The following is a 17,287-nucleotide window of genomic DNA, read 5'->3' on the forward strand; positions in this document are numbered from 1 at the left end:
CCCTGCTTGGACTTGTTTGAGCATGTCCCAGTTGTATCACATTCTGTTTGAGGTGAAAGGACTGGAATTATGTGCACTCTTTAGCACGTGGATGAACACTGATTCTTAGAGCTGCTCTCTAGTTTTTCCCTCATTTAACACTTGGTTAACATTTTGGCTGCCTCACAACATAGAGACAAAGTTTTAATAGAACAAACTATTATAATCCCAGGATTGTGATCTTGAGTTGTAAAGGTCAGATCAGAGTCTATAATTTTGTATGTGAATTTAGGATTGCTTTTTCCCACATGCATCGGTTCAGATTTGTGCATATTAAATTTCATTTGCCCACATGGTGTCCTAAGGTACTTCTGTGCTTCCTGATAGGTGGCCTTCATATTCTCTACCCTGAATAGCTGATTTCCTGTTGTCTCCAAACTGTCTCACCTGTCTGTTCACCTTCTTGTCCCAGCAGTTTATGGTGTTTTTACCAGGACAGACCCCAGCACAGGTTATCCAGAATTCCATTATTGAGTTTCATTCCAATTTCTCTTTATTTCCTTTAAAATTCTTTGGCACAGGACTTCATGAAAAGCCTTTCAGAAGTACAAGTGAAACAAGCAGCTCACCCTTATTCACTTTCTTATTGACCTCTTCAAAGACCTCTGATAGATTTGCAAAGCACAGCTCATGTTCCATCAAAGTCTGCCCTGGTATGAAGAGTTTTCCTTTTCATTTCAGTCATATCCAGAGAACAGTCAATAGATCACAACTAGACTAACTGGAAGCCTCTCTGCTTAACAGATTTGGCTTATTTTAACCAAGGCAAGACTGGGCCACTGAAGTGCCAGCTGCTGGTGGGTTTCTTCTGAGTCTGATTTGCTCACTTGGGACCCTGAGAGCCACTGCACACTGTGCAACAGTGACTGCCCTTGGAAATGAGAGCAAGGGGGCTGAAAAAGACCTAAAGAGGGTTAGAAGCTCACCAGCAGCCCCTAATTCTTTAGATTTCTTTAGAAATCTCAGCCAAACTAGTTATCAATAGGAGATACTAAATTAGGATCCCACTGACAGGGAGGACTGGGGAGTGCTGAATTTCCTGTATCCATCATGTCCTTGTTTCAGGGAGATGTCACATCCTGCTGCTCAGGACAAGCACACCAACCAGGGAAAATGACAGAACAACCCATATTTCTGTTATTCAGAGAATATTTGCCACTGTCTTCTCTGTAGGTTCTGTAAATGTCCAGCTATGACAGCAGAAAAGAAAATTATCTATAGCCTTCATAGCTGCCAAAGCTCTCAGTCACAATTGGGCAATTCTGTATATCCCTTTCTCTATGCAGAATTAAATGCCAAAAAAATTAGCTTTCTCTAGCCCTTCCCCCTACCCACCATGCAATAAGCTGTGTGTAATAACATAATATATAACATATATTTATTATTATTTTATAATAAATAACAATTTATGATAACATGGAAGGACATGGATGCATAAGTTTTGAGTGAAACAGGAGAACAGATTTTGCAGAACTGGAGCTTGGTGAACAGGAATGTGATCTCCGTTCTGAGAACATAACCATTAAATGAGAAAAATACTTCCAGGAATAAGGCAGAGGCTGTGCTGGTATCAATCATGTTGCTGTGGAGCACAGGTACAATGCAAAGAGCACTGCAGAGAGCAGTAGACAGATGGTCTTCCATTCCACCATGTGCTTTACTGAGTATTTGGACACTTATATTAACAAAAAGGAGAATAAAAGGTCTTTTGCTCTATTTTTTACTAACGTAAATACCTTTTATAGAACATGAGTTTGTCTCTCTTTGCCCTTCTGTTTAAAGGGAGAAACATTAAATTATAGATTCTGAAAAGGAATAAACAAAGAGTATGAAAGCAAATGTGGCTAAGTACCCCAATTTTCTAAGATTTAATTATTATCAGTAAATAGCTCCCTTTTAAGAGTAGCCCTAATTGGCTATTAACAACAGTAGCTACCAATTTCAAGGCAATTAATATTTTAAAATAATGAGATGGCTAATATATTACATTAGAGCATACAGTAAGCAGAAGTCGTGCTAATTATATATATTATTCTCCCTACTTTACTTAATGAAGGTGTCTGGCTTGTAGATTAATTCATTCTTGCTCTGGTTTTTATTTTTTTTAATCAGCGTAACTAATCCTCCTACACACTATTGTAGCATTAAAGCAGAAAGATGTGGATGAAGTAGTGAAAGAAGCACAAAAAAGAACATTAAAATGAAGATTCAGTTTCAAGTTTCAGAAGCAGTTGCCCAAAGTAAAGAATTAAGATGTGGGAAATTAGAGAGAAAAGGCAGAAGCCTGAGTCAACACTTATTTAACACCTTCTACCTCATGCTGAAAACATAAACCTCTTCACAGAGGTAATCACACCCAGATCAGTTTGATTTTCAGAACACAGCAATTCTTCTGACAAAGATATTACCTAGCTTAAATAACTGCTTTGCCTGTTTCCTCCAATGCAGAGGCAGGAGGGTGCCTTGGATAAATGGAGATTTCTTCCAAATTGAGAGCTAATCTTCAGGAAAGAATAGCAATGAATGATTTGTTTACAGTGAAAATCTTCTTTTGTATTAGTCTATAACTACATTTCACTCTCAAATATTTGTGTGTCTTTATGCTCAGCAACTGTTTGCTGCTCTGATTGCACAGGAGAATTGCCTCAGACAAAACCTGGAATAGACAAGTTTTCCTGTGCTGGGTACCAGAAACACACTGCACTTTTACCTCTAGGCTCTAGAAACAAGTCCAAACTCCCTGGGAAAATGATGCCTGCTTTGAAGAGAGGGACGTGGAGAAAGCCCTTCCTTTGGTGTACCCCAGGGAGGGACAGGGCAGTACCGTGTCCCAAGCTCAGCCCTGCACACCCAATGCACTCACATCATCAGCCAACCCCACAGATACAGCCCAGGGTCTCTGCCCAGCTCTCAGAACAGCCTTCTCCAGTTTCTCAGTGAAGCCCAAGCAGTACTGACTGGCTAAAATATTTTAACACTTTGAGGAAATGTGAGGTCAACCTCCACTTAATTACCCTACTGCATCTCCTACTGCTCTTCTAGTGTGTGAAATTCTCTTTAGGACCCAATAGGAGCTGATAGCACACAGCAAACAGGGCAAAACCAGAAGAGAAACTCTTTCAGTGTGGCAAGTGTCTGTCAAGCATCAGACCAAGGTTGTGTTTTAACTGGGAGCTTGCTGGTAACTTCTGTACCATATGATAAAAGTCACCTGTACTATGGGATATAAAATGGAGCCTTAACATCAACAATGCCTCATTAGATTTGTCTATTTGAGACACAAAGCAGCACAGTAAATGATGATATCTGTTAAATAAGTAAACATTTGTAGACATTCAGAAGACATGTAAGCTTATCCCCAAAGCAGCACACCCCTAAATTAAGCATAGAGCAGCAGGTATGGGGTCCCAGGCAAGCACACAGCAATAGCTCACACACTCACAGCTTGCAAATTGTACACACTCAGTGTCTTTTGTCCTGGATCCCACCCATCAGGGGAAGCATTCTTTTTCCAACTGAGACTTGTCTCAGTTATAATACTGTTCCACCACTCTTGTTTTTCACATTGTAACCATGACAGTGGATGTTGGCTCTTGGGAAACAAGACTCAAGCAGGGCCATATGAGGCAGGTTAATAATACATGAATACATCATGTGCATCCCAACTCTCTGAACATTATTTTATAGTTTTGTTTCTGTGGTTGCCAGTGCACATCGATACAACCTATTGAAGTTCTCTCACTTTTGGGAAAACTTTGTGCACTCAGGTCTTGAGTTGTTCAAAGTATTTTTTCCTGTAGTGCTGTGTAGCAGATGACCAATTATTTTTCTCATCAGAAATATAAGGGATAGTAAATAATATTGTAAAAGGCATTTAAAAGGAATATTTAGTAGCAAATTCCCTTCTAGCTTCTGTAACAGTTTCTCTTGGGTACTAATTTGTCTAAGATCTTTTTCTTATTTCAAGTCACTGGAGTAGACAAGACTAACATGAGACATTTAAAATACACACCTACTTATCAAAAAATAAATATATTACCAGTTTGTTGGAACCTGTTGCAGTACATATCCTGCAGCAGAGATAAAGACTAACCTTGGCCCACGAATCATGTGATAGCTCAACAAACCACTGCTTTGTGCTTTATCTATCTTTAGTACCCACACATGGGTCCTCAGCTTCAAGTCAGCTCCCTAACTTTTCCACCATTACAGGAAATAAATTTTAAAAGAGCAGTAGAGGGTTCAGGCAATTCAGGGTTCAATGGCCATTGAGTAAGTGAGCAGCAGCTTCCTCAAGTCAAAAAAAAAAAAAAAACACCTGCTTTAATATTCAGTTTCATTAGGGTCCTTTAAGGGCTGCTGTGACAATGGGAGAGGGGATAAAAGTGCTCAGATATACAACTGAAGATTTATTACATACACACGCTTATGTATAGGATATCAGTCTGTCTTTATATCCTACTCCCACCCAGAATGAGCAGGAATCCAGTGAAGACAATAAAAGATGGATAAAATGATGATGTCTCCCATCACTTGGCAAATGCTCATTATGGAGCTGCCAGTAGAGAGCAGAGACCTCATTCCCACACCAGCCTCAAGGACTGACACGGGGCAGTGAGATATTACCAGCTTCTCTTTAAGCAAAACCTGAGAGAAGGATTTTATTCTTCTACCCCTGAGTAAAAGGCACCAGGGCAGGAACACAGACTTTCTTGTGGGCACAGAGGGCTCTTTTCAAACCACGCAGAGGAAATGTCAGGTTTGGTGTTGCCAAGTACCTGATTTCAGGGTTCATTCTGCTACTGCATAGAAATGTCTCTGGTGTGTGTTTGGCACGACATGTTATCCTAGACTGATCATATGTTCACAGATTGTGGAGAGTGTGTGAAAGCCTTTTTTGCTGTAGTTATTGGGCGAAGTCACGTCTGTTACCTGGTACTCATGCAGAGAAATCTGTAATCTGGGAACAGATGGTCGGAGTGAGCGAGAGAAAGAGAGACAGAGAGAGACGCTGTCTGGAAGACTGCAGAGTTTTTCACTCAGAGGAGATGAAAGAGGAATGAACAAACCCACCACAGCATGCCAAAATCATGAAAATATAGAAGCATGTCAGTCCTGAAGGTCATTCCCTTAGAATTCACCAACTGTCTCTGTACCATATGTGCATATCAACACACCAAAGAGAGCCCACCATCCTGTTGCACAGAGCTGGAGGTGGCTTACACAGCCAAAAATTGTGGAATCATAGACTTCCCATTTAGAAAAGCGACACACTGTAGTCTAAGCATACAGTCTGAGCAGAATCTGAAAAAATGTATAGCAACTCCCGCTCTGGATTCATTACAAAATTTGATTGTAATCAGCCAGAACTGGAAAATTCACATCCTGTTCTTCAAGCACTTCCTTTGTGGGATATGTTTGGATCTGAGACTTTCTCAGCAACTTGAGGCATGTAGTCCAAGCCCCTGGAACTGGTGACACCTGCCATCAGGACAAGTCCATCCTTCCCAAACAGTTACATGAAACTGACTATTGCTACCAAAAGGCAGCATTGCATTACTCCCAAATAAAATGAATTGGATCTAACCTGTCTAAAAATCTTATTCAGCCTTCTTGACAGAGGGGTTTTGGTAATTAGCAACCTATCCAAAGGTACTGGGTGCTGCCCTGCCCGTGTGAGTACCCACCTTGCTGGTCTGGGAGCCCACATCTCCAGGTGGGAGCTCTGATGGCCTGAGGTGCTGTAGTTCTCCCAGGAGCAGGAGCACATCCAGCCAAAGCAGGCACGTATCACACTGTAGCTGTGACAGCACACAAGCTAAGGTGAGAAAGCCCTGGCTGAGGGACTAAGAGTCCCACATTAGCAGAATCCCAGTGATCCCTGTGTGCCCAGGCAGTTTAGTGCAGCTCTGTTCCATCCCCTCAGCTGCCATCCCATCTTTAGCCACAGAGGACACACACCCCAAAAAACAGACCTCAAATGAAAAGCCATGACCACACCAAGCCCCATGTTCCCAAAGACATTTGCTCAGGACATTTCATCCAGAATGCAAATGAAAAATCTCCTGAATGGGAAGGCAGGACCCCAGAGATGCAGTGACAGCACAGCCACAGCCCCTTGGCATGGCAGGGCCGTGTGGAGCAGGGCAGAAAGGGCAGCAGAGGCATCAGCCAGCGACATTTTGCTCCCAGAATGACAGTGTGCAACAGGTATTTCAGTGGTATTTTCCTCACATAAAAGTGATTTGAAAAGATAATCAAGTCCTAATCGAACAGGATGGTTTCACCAGAAAGGTGAGGAGTTGCAATCTCACCAAGTGATTGTAGGAATGAGTCTGAACTTCTAGCCCTTTCAGCCTACAGCCAAAATCAGATGAAGCTGATTTTAAGAACACTTCAGTTTTTAGCCAGGACAAGATTTTACATTTGGGTGCTATCCAGTACTTCAGTTTTTCACAAGAAATCTACATTGTCAGATATAGACAAGCAACCCTGTATTTTACTATTTATTCTTCCAGCAATGTGTCAGTCAATTTGCAGAACTAATTTCCAAATAGGACCAAACATTTTTTGCCTCTCAATAAAACTGAGTGACTTCAGCAGAGCATTCAAAGGCAAAATTCCTCTTCCCTCTCCTCTTTCTATCCTGGCAAATGGCATCAGAGGCAGAGCAGAATAACAAGATCCAGAATTAAGCATGTTGCCAATGGAATAAAAAAATCCATTCTTTGACAGTAACAAAGTGAGCTATCATACCTCATGCCTAAACTACAGAAGAAGACAACATCCTTTTGGTCAGTCTCAGTTATTAAAACTATTTGCTTTGAGCCAGAAAAAGCTGGCTAAGGCACTCTGGAATAGTATAAAGCATCTTACAGGAGAAATGAAATACAATATCTCATTGTGCAATACAAAACAAAGGCTTTGACTACAGCTTTATGCATTTGCCAATTCAATTATGCAGATGGTGATCCTGCAAACATGCAAAAAGGGCAAATATCAACTTAAAAGCCCAGAACAAGCATCTTTGCTCTTCTCTCACTCGCAATTTTTTACCCTTCTGAGGCAGGATGAATTCATATTGCATGGGTATTACAAAGGCTATGTACCTTTCTTTTCCTTCTCCATAGTTGTAGAAGTTGTTCCTTCTCCTAGTTCTGTCTTTAAGGAAGATGTTTCCTAGAGTCTAGAAGGTTAGTAAGGGTACAAGGAAGTTTTATTTTACACACAGTGCAACAGATCTCTTGCAAGAAGTTTAAAGCCCTGCACAGCCTCACTGAATACACCACATGGTGCTCAGTGTAAAAAAATGTATTTGTTGTCTTCTGCCTGGGAGAACAGAGATTCTGAAGCTTCACAGAAGCTGCAGCTTCCAGAAAATGAGAAAATTACTTTGAGTTTACATCTTAAGGGTATTTACATACCTCTGTAGTGTCTTCCACTATTTCCTAAACTCTTTAGGCCCTTAATTCAGACAACTGAGTGATGTTCACCCTCCACCTGCAAGCGATGGGTGTCTGCAAAGAGAAACCAGTCACACAACAGAACAATGCAGAGAAAGGGTTGATTCAGAAGCACTGCAATGTTCTTGGTATTTTGTTGTTAATTAGGCAGTGGGATTGCAGCCATCTGAGTATTGCATACTCAGAAATGAAACAACAACAAGCTCTAATAAACAAAGCTCTAAATAAACAAAAAGCACAAGGAAGCAGAAGAGCCATTCTCAGCTAAAGCTGAGCAGCAAGATCCAGTGTGTTTTGGGATGAGCAGATGACTTGGATCCAGGAAAAGAACTTAGAGAGAAAGCACAAAAGGACCTCACAATAAGTCTTTACATGCTATTTTAATTTGACAGACACTTGTCCTGCAGCCTGAGTGAAAGCCATGAAGAGTGGACATGACTGTGTCACCAAGGATGTGACAGGAGTCCTGAAGGACTACACAGGACTGAGGGGAATGAGGACAGCCCTCCAAGCAGCCTGCAGGTGCAAACACAAACACAGGCCAAGGCCAGGCCTCGTCTGTGCCACTTGCAAAGAGTTTGTACCTGCCAGCACAGACACAGGGCCAGGGGACAGCTCTGCTACAGAAGATGAATGTGCTATCAGCCTGAAAGCAGATGGGGCATTTAATATTTTTAAGTTGGCCACTGGTACAAAAGCCAACAGATTTCAATTATGTGAATGAAAAAAAAAAAAAATCACTAGGATTAGATAAGAAAAAGGCAGACTTTTTATGGTGTGGCTTAGGTGTATCGTCCATCCTCACAGGGAAACTAAAGGTGTCTCATCATCTCAAACCACTGTTGTGAGGCAGGTGGAACATATTTTGGAATAGCATGAGAATTGAAAAATGGCAGAGGAAGTCCACCATAGGATCACAGAAATTTAGTGAGATTACAAGATGGAGTTGAATGAGCTCAAACTGCAGTAGGGACTGTGTTGCATATAGGTAAAACCTTATTTTATAAGGTCCTTGATACATTTGTAAAATCAAGGCTATAGTTCCCTTCACACTCAAATCTTCTGATGTAAAGGCAATTCTTCTAAGGGTTACAGTAGCACGACAAAACACGGTGTACATAGAGGCCAAAAAAATACAATTAAAACTCTTAGTACTTTCACAACCCTTAAGCTAAAATACAACTTAATAGATATAAATTGTGCAGGAATTAATAGATCACACCTGAGTAACCTCTCAGACACTGCATGATTTTATCTGCCAGAGCAACTGGCAGATAAAATCATGCAGTAGTGGTGGTAGTGATTCTGATAGATACCAATGAAGGAATAACAACAGCAAGTGAAGCTCTTCATCTGTGGTGCCAGTTCAGCACACACAAACATCCTGCAAGAACAGACACACTTGCTGAGATCAATAGTCATTGTTTATAAGTTACTTGGCTCTGAGCATGCCAGCTCTTGGAAAGGTCCTGGTGAGCCTGGAATCTGTAAATGGTTTTTTTTATTGGTGCTGATGATAGGGATGAGCTCAATTACATAAGTTGGAATTGCTTTTAATATTATTCAAGGGGAATGTTTCCAAAGAGCCCAGTGTTGCAAAAGCCAACAGTAATTTATGCCTCTTCCAAAACATTTGCCATTTCAGAGAACTCCAAGCTGCCTCTGTTCAAAGTGCAACCATTTCTTTTAAGAGAAAAGAATTTGTGTTCAGTGTTGAGCAATATCTGGAGTTCCCAGAGGGGCTCAGCACCTTACAAGGTCAAGCCCTAAGCAGGTTTTTTGGACACATTTGGAAATTAACAGTAAGACCAAAGAACCAAACTTCTGCCCAGATTTCATTTAGTGTATGTTTGCACTGAAAGCCACACTAAATCCATCAACAGAACAATTTCTTTCTTTACTGCACCCTCTTTTTCCAATGGCACAAGCTTCTCAGAGGCCCAGCCACAAAACAAGTGTTCTGGTTGCTGTATAAACATGGGACACTGTGGCCATCCCAGCTAAAAGAAATATTTTGTACACACCTCCAAGAAGAATCAAAACAGATCATCATAAGCAAACAGGTGATCACAGATTCATGTCCTCAGCAGTCACACACTGCTGAGTTAAAGGGCAAAGTGTCATGAGTAGGTGCTGGATTTCATGGGGTGCTACAAGGGGTTTCAAACCTTTATGGAACAAGTAAAGTCCTATACGTTTTACCTAAATTCATGTAATTTAAGTCAATATAATCCATAAGAGATTTCATTCTCCACACTGCTGTGGAAAAACTTCAAGTATAAATACACATCTCAGCAACAGGAATTGCCTCATACTTAGCAAAAGCCACCATTTGTAACAGTTTGAACAAATATGCATTTCTCAAATTTCCTGATTTTACATATTCCCAAAAGATGACCATAATAATCTCTTACTCAGACACAATCCATTACTCCCCAGATTACAACTGTTCTTATCAATAGTGCATGGTATCTGTTTGCTGAAACATGCCAAACTGATCACGATAATTTATTTAATGTGCAAGATCTGAGCTGCTCAAGAATATATTTATCAAAGTGAGAACTTAAAAACAAAGGCAATTTTCTTACCTGCTACACTGTTCCCTCTGGCGCTATTCCTGTTCCATGAGTATTGTGAAATTGCTTCTGCTACAGCCAGGACAGCTCACCACTTGCCTTGATGAAAAGTATGCCACAGACATTGCTCCAATCTCTAAAGTCACACCTCAGAATCTTCTATTTATGAACAGTGCCAGCTTCTCCCCTAGGCCAAAGTTTTGGGGGTTTCCATTTATGGGTTAAGTTTTATTCCCATCCCCTTTCTGAAAGCTCTCAAAGGCACACCTTAAAATGCAGTGGGTGAAGAGATCTGCCTGTTCATGTCTCAGGGCAGAAAAGAACATCTCCTGCTCACAGCCCAAAAGGATGGTCTCATGCTTGGTTGCCACTCTGCACAGCAGCAGCAGTACAAGTGAGTACCAGCAGGGCTGACTTCAGAGGGCCTGTGAAAGCAATCACATGTAGGGCAGCATTTGAAAAGTTGAGAGGCATATGGACAAAGCCATTTAGAACACAGTTAAGCACATTGAGTCTTTCTAGGAATATTCCACTGACTTTATTTGTATTCATAAAATTGCCACGAGTATCTTTGATCCTAAAAACCTCTTATCTGTAGCCAATCTAACAGTGTGACATCTAGTTTATCTCCACCCCCTTTACATTCCCATGCAAAGGGAGTGGGATTCCTCTTGTGCTCAGAGGAGAACTGGGTGAGACCCAGGGTAATTCAGTGTCTGAGCACACCCAGCCCATGCCAGCCCTGCAGAGCCAGCAAATGCCATGGCTCTGAAAAGAGGTGTTTAACCCAAGGGATGTGACCAGCCACAGTCACTCGGTATCTTGCAGAGACTGTGGCTCCCATTCAAAGCATGACAATCTCTATCCCAAAACTGACTCAGCCCAAAAAAAGGAGAATTTTTTATAACCCAAATGGTGCCAGGATTGCACAGAAGGCTCCAACTAATTCTTTGTTATGATTATTTTATTTCTATAGCTCAACAATGCCCACTGTGGGAATACACAGAGACCCATTCTGAGTTGCCCTACACTACAAGAGTCAAAGAAGCAAACTGCCAGTGCAACATGAACTGGCATAACTGATAACTGTACTAACATGACAATCATTTATACCCAGGTAGCACGTCAAAGGTCCAGCCTAGACTGGAGCCCTGTCAGCTTGGCATTATACAAACATCACCAGAGACAATCCTTGTCCAGGCAAGCTTACAAACCAAACAGACAAAACAGGCTATGTGTAATAGGGAAAACAAAACCACAGGGGAATTAAATGTCTGGCCAAGGGTTACACCAGCCAGTCAATGGCAAAGACAGAAATAGAATCCAAGTTTCTTAGTCTACTACTTGTGGCAATGGGAACTCTGTGGCCCATCAGGAGCCTGATTAGTCCACAGTATTTGGCAAGACCTACTACAAGTCCTTCATTAATATTTAGAGACATCATTTGTTCTCTGCTCTATTTTGCTTGCTTTCTTTCTCCTCAAAATAGAAACTTTTTCTTTGGAGGAAACTGGAACGAGCTCCTTTGTATGAATGGGGGAAGTAATGACTGCCACGGGATGTAGCAGATGGATAAATAACTCCCCCCAAAGCAATAAAGAAAAACTTCTTTATTGCAAAATATTATTCCTCTCAATGTTCATAATTGTAACTGTCAGTTACCAAAATTAGGATGGAAGCTACTGTATTTTTAATTGCACACTGGAAGCATGTAGAGCTAAACAGTGCCTATTAGTCCACTCAAACAGATGTTATCTAAGTCAATACATAGTTTTGAAAACAAGAGCCCATATTTAGACTCCAATTTTCTTTTTTTAGGCACTTGCTTGATTCCCAGGTGGTGGCTTAGGGTAGGGAGGACCATGGATAATGAGCATCGATTTGCCAGCTGAACATTAAACACCTAGGTTAGAGCCCACCCACATGCACACAACTCCCATTAGGGGCCCATATGTGGGCTTTGAAAAGCACTCACCATCCATTTAACTCTTCCTCTCTTCCCACTGGGCTTCTGTAACTGGAGGTTTCAGACCAGCACTGAGCCCTTCTGCAATCACACCTGAAAGGGATTGCCAAATGACACAGAAGCAACAACGTGAGCTCTGTATCCACTACTTGAGAACATGTCAAATCTCACAGTATTGCCTTCAAATATTATGCACATTTCCCAATTAGTATCTGACAAGTATTTCCTTTATTTACAGCTAAATTCTTGAATAAACCCATCTGCATTACACAGGAATTGAAAAATCAGCCCCTTTCCCCTATAGTCTATTAAGGATGTTAGAAAAACCTTCTACATCTTCTGGTTTCCAGTCATTTGCGGTAAATGAGATTTGAATTCCAGACTCTGGAGTGCAGCCATTGAGGATATGCAGCTTTGCAAAACATTTTCCACAATGAAATCTCCAATGATTTGAAGGTACTTCACATTAACCTGAAGTAATTTATTAGTGCAAAACCCTCTAAACTACTGACATATCTGGTCAAATTAAAACATGATAAATCTGATGCTGGGATTATAGTTATTATGCTGTGGTGAGAACTACATTTGGAGAAGATGTTGTTTTTCATAGCAGCAATGTTCCTTACTGTGCAAAAATGAAATTACAAATGCTTTCAAAAGAAAGATGCGCCAGCTCATTGCACAGCTTTTGTGCAGTACAGGGTTGAGATTTGGAGTAGCATTTTTTGTGTGGAAGAACACAATAAGAAATGTCAATGAGCTATCTTGGAAAAGAGCTAACAGAACATGATTTGCAGAATTGGGTCCTTTTAAGCTGAAAGTATACATGATACTTCTACAGCTGTATCTTTATAAACCAAAATCTCCATGAAGGAATATCACATTCTATCTTTTGTAGAGAGGAGTCCAGATATACCATTAGTCTGTGAAAATTGAGATATCTGTGATTTGTGCAGCCAACAGCTTCCTGCTACCCAAAACAAAAAAGTTACACATGCCAGATGATGCAAGGAATTCAAGCTACTGCAAATTGGCTGAGCCACAGTAACTGTGGATATATTCACCAGCCTACTGAAAGTTTAATTCAATCTAACTTAGCCTGCTATTAAAGAGGGTTATCCAAATTTTTATTCCCTTGCCTTTGCTGCTTCTACTTAAAACATACAGAAATAAATATGGTAACTTGGATGATGCATGGTATCTTGTCAATCTGCAGAATCTAAATTCATTTTTAGTTCCATTTCTTATCCTGTGTTTATGTATAGGTGTCACACATTAACAACAAGTTGATAGAAGTCCCTAGTTACAACCTCTCTGGATTTTTTTTTGAAATCCAAATACAGAAATGCAAACAGATTCTACTGTAGCTTCAGCTCATATCTGATGTTTAACAAGCCTTCTATTTCCCACAGAGCTGAAAGCAAATCCCTTATTACTTGAAAGAACTTAAACAGATTTCACTTTCTCAGAAGCTATCTATTTTCTGTCACTATTTCTGACATTGCTGCGTTTGCTAGCTAATGCATTCTGTGATGGTACTTTAGAGAAGATTGCTTATTTAATTTTTTTAGGGGCTTCACTCACAAAGAAACATCCTTGTGTCTTTCAGAGCTGGGGCTGTTCTGATTTACCTTTGCAACTTGTAAATACCTTTGCAACTGTGACAAAACCAGGCATTTTTCAGTGCAGAACTCAGGATTACAGTAGGTGCAGCACAGGATGTGCCTACAGGGAGCACATGAACATACCAGCCCCACTTCTTTTTGATCATGCCCATGTTCTCATGCTATCAGAGGCTCAAAAGGAGGCAGTAGCTGAAAATCGATCCTTAAGATTGGCATTGTTCTCAATTCTCAACACAGCAGGGTAGGAGGTTCACAGGGTTTGTTGTACAGAGAGTATGGCCATACACACTTGAAATTTTGTAGTGTTTTCCAAATGTTTCATAAGTCACAAGCTATGAAACAACTTATAGCCTTCTGGCAAATCCATTTATTCAAATTTCTACCAGTCCATTGAAGGCTTCAAGTCCTCTTTCAGGACTTCTCAGTGGGGAAGAAAGGTGCAGACCTTATTAGCTATGTCTCAAAAGTTTTACCTTCTCTCTGTTCTTTAGTCAAGTATGTCAGGCCCTGATAGACATGGATCTTTCCATGTCTATCAGAACTGAATTCTGCACATAACAGGCAAAGGAGTTTTGAATGAAACATCACTGAAACCAACAGCATATCAGCATAAGAGAGTCAAAATGAAATCTTACTGTGCAAGAGCTCATTCCTGCTCATGAAGTCTAATATGAATGGCTGCTTGGACTTAAAGACACCTTTCTGTGGGCCAGCCTCAATACATGGCCACAGAGAGGTCGTGTGACTTTCTTCTTGTAGTACAGCTGCTGTGGTACAGCAACTCATCCCAAAGTCAGCATCAACATTGCCAAGATACTTCCAGACCCTAAATCAAAATTTTAACTCCTGAAGCCTGAGGGGAAGAAGTCTCAAGCCATAGCCATGGCCAAAATCAAAGGAATAAACTCTTGATTTGAAAAGAACATAGAACAAAGCACTGCATAGTCATGCATTTTTTGTATCCCACTAAATTAACAACCCACTGTAATGGGGTTAACCAATGCTCAGAAGAATTCTGCATTTCTTCAGCTCAACCAATCTCTTCTGAAACCAAAAGGACTTTTTGCTTAATGCCCATCCAGTTTCCCTGCTCTTTGAGAGGAAAGAAAAAGTAAGGTTTCCTCAGAACTACAAAAGGAGAGCAAATCATCTGAGGGACCCCAGTCTTTAGATAGAGCCTCAAAAATGCCAGAGGACACTTACCCTAACTAGGTTTTCTTTTTTTTCTTGTTATCTCTTGACCATTATAAGCAGGGGAGAAAATAATTACTCCTCTCCACATTATCAGACTTGTCCAGATAAAACAAATATTTTGTGTGATGCCCTATTGCAAACTCAGTCATGCTATAATTAGCAGCTGTGAAGAATCAACTCAACAGCTGCCAGCAGATCCATCTCTACTTTCCAAAGGGGTTTGTTATATGACTTGGAAAAATATGGACACATAGGAATTCTGAACAAGTTATTTCAACTCAATAGGAAATAGTCATCTGATGAGAATATCACAGTTCAGACCTTTGCAATACTTAGCTGTAGCAGGCCCAGTTTACAGCATCTAAGTATTAATTCTAAAGAAAATCCTTATTGCTTTAAAAGTTTCACTCCATCTTTTACTGATGCCTTACCATGATTTTGACCGAACATAATCACTGAATTTTTTTCTTAAAAGTATTTTGAAAAACTAATGTAGAGTGTTAAATCTTACCCAGAAATACATTAAGTGATGGATAGAGCATTACTGGATTGAGCTGATCTCACTGGTAAGAAAGTTAAAGGTATGAATTAGTTTGAATTCCAGGTGTTATTTCTTTGTTGTTAGAGCAGTTGCTGTCCTCTGAGAACTAATCTGCTCCTAAATGTGTTATTCTGCGTTACCAGTAGAACACCAGAGGTGTACACGGTACCTTACAGGCAAGCATGAGAAATGGACTGTGGCAGAGGCAGCTATGGTTTAAATTAGATTTGAAACAGAATATTGGGGGCGTACAATGGTGGCAAAAGCAGGAAGAAGAGTTATATTTCATCAATAATGGGGCAGGGAACTAGACTGAGTCTTGGACTGGATCTCACTGCACATCATCCTCAGGCCTTGCTTACTCTTCTTGAAGGTCTGTGAACACTACAGAGATATTCTGTGATTCACATAGCCTGTGACTGCAGTGAGACAGACCCAGCATGGCTGTGGGACAGATACCAGTGAGGGCTCACCCAGATTTCTACATGGAAACACTTGTTTGTGTGCAGAGTATGAGTGTGCCATACCAAAACCTTGAGGCTCCAGCAGCATCTGCACTTTGGTGCTCTAAGTGCCCTGGAAAGATAAATGCTCAGTGCCTGTGATCCCTGCAGTTATCTTTATGAGCTGCATTTCCAGTCTGGCTCAGCATCTTGCCAGCCCAAAGAAAATGTGGCAAACAAGCAGTTAAGAACACTCAACTTTAGACCAAAATCCCCAGCTCCACAATGTCTGAATCAGAGCTTTTTCCAAGCTTATAAATTTCAATCATTCATTTCACCCAGGAATTGACAGTGTGTTAGGGAAGTTATAAGACCAAATAAAGGGAGAAGGAAAAATAGGAGCACAAAACACCTGTCTTTGCAGCTGGTCACCAGGCAGACCTTTAATGTGCTGCCTGCTGGGAAACAGGGATGGTCTCATGTTACACTGAGGCTTCAGCAAAGGACGGAGTTTGCAGAAAGGAATCCTGCAACTAGAAGATGTGAGGCTTGGGCTCCAGCCAAAAACAATGGAGAGCAACATTAAATGAAAAGTTCCATAAATTCAAATGCATTCAATCACTGAACAACACACAGCTTTATGGTTTGAAAGAATTTTTAAAAGAAATTTAAATCATCACTGTAGAGCTACCAGTTGTTTCTAATTTTGAAGAACAATCAGTATTTTACCCTTAACTACCACCAAATGCATCCCAGAGTGACCATAGTCACCCATAAAAAGACTGAATGTCTTCATTTAGGAAGAGCAGACCAAACCTGATAAAAGCCCATATGCTACTTTGAAAATTGCTTTACTGCCTGAAGCAGAATTTCATCTTTCATAGGCTAAATCGACCCTAATAAGTGGCACCAGTTTTGCTTTAAGTCACATCCTTAGAAGCTCATTGACTACAATGGAGAAGTCATTGAAGAAGAGTGATTCCAAAAGATTAGTAGAAAAATATACATAATGGTATTAAAGTAGACGTTTAGAGGGTATAATCTCAAGAATATAAATGTTGTAACAGAGAGCAGTAGAATACAATCTAAAAAACCTAGAAGTTGGACTGAAAATCTTGAAGCACTGAAATCTGCATAGTTTTATTCCTGAAGTGAAACAGTGAGAAAGTGAGGACAGGACTACAAAATATCTAACAAAAAATGATCAAAGCACTACATAACCATGGACTAAAATACACATTACAAGCCAAAATGCCCATTTTTATATAGTCGCAATAATTCTGAATGCTATAAAGGGATAAAGGCATTAACAGGTGCTTAAGGAGCAGATCTGTAGTGACCTGCATTTTCAGCAGTGACCTCTAATTTCAGTTTCATAGCACAAGACAAAGAAGAATCTCTTTCTGAGGGATCTAAAATATCTTAAACTCTTCCTGATTT

The 17,287-nt window shown here is 40.5% G+C and overlaps 2 long non-coding RNA genes across 3 annotated transcripts in view; one reads left to right on the top strand and one right to left on the bottom strand.

The window, feature by feature from the left end:
* The window catches only part of LOC139594896 (uncharacterized), a 94,766-nt gene that overhangs the window by 39,161 nt on the left and 38,318 nt on the right, over window positions 1-17,287 (top strand). The window lies entirely within an intron of this gene.
* The window catches only part of LOC139594897 (uncharacterized), a 156,391-nt gene continuing 151,116 nt past the window's right edge, over window positions 12,013-17,287 (bottom strand). The window contains exon 3 of the long non-coding RNA XR_011680770.1: window positions 12,013-12,137. This is a non-coding gene — a long non-coding RNA (uncharacterized lncRNA). The remainder of the gene's footprint in view (window positions 12,138-17,287) is intronic.

The sequence above is a fragment of the Agelaius tricolor genome, unplaced genomic scaffold (assembly GCF_023055355.1).
Source record: "Agelaius tricolor isolate 1412-34295 unplaced genomic scaffold, bAgeTri1.0.p SCAF_12, whole genome shotgun sequence".
NCBI lineage: Eukaryota > Metazoa > Chordata > Aves > Passeriformes > Icteridae > Agelaius > Agelaius tricolor.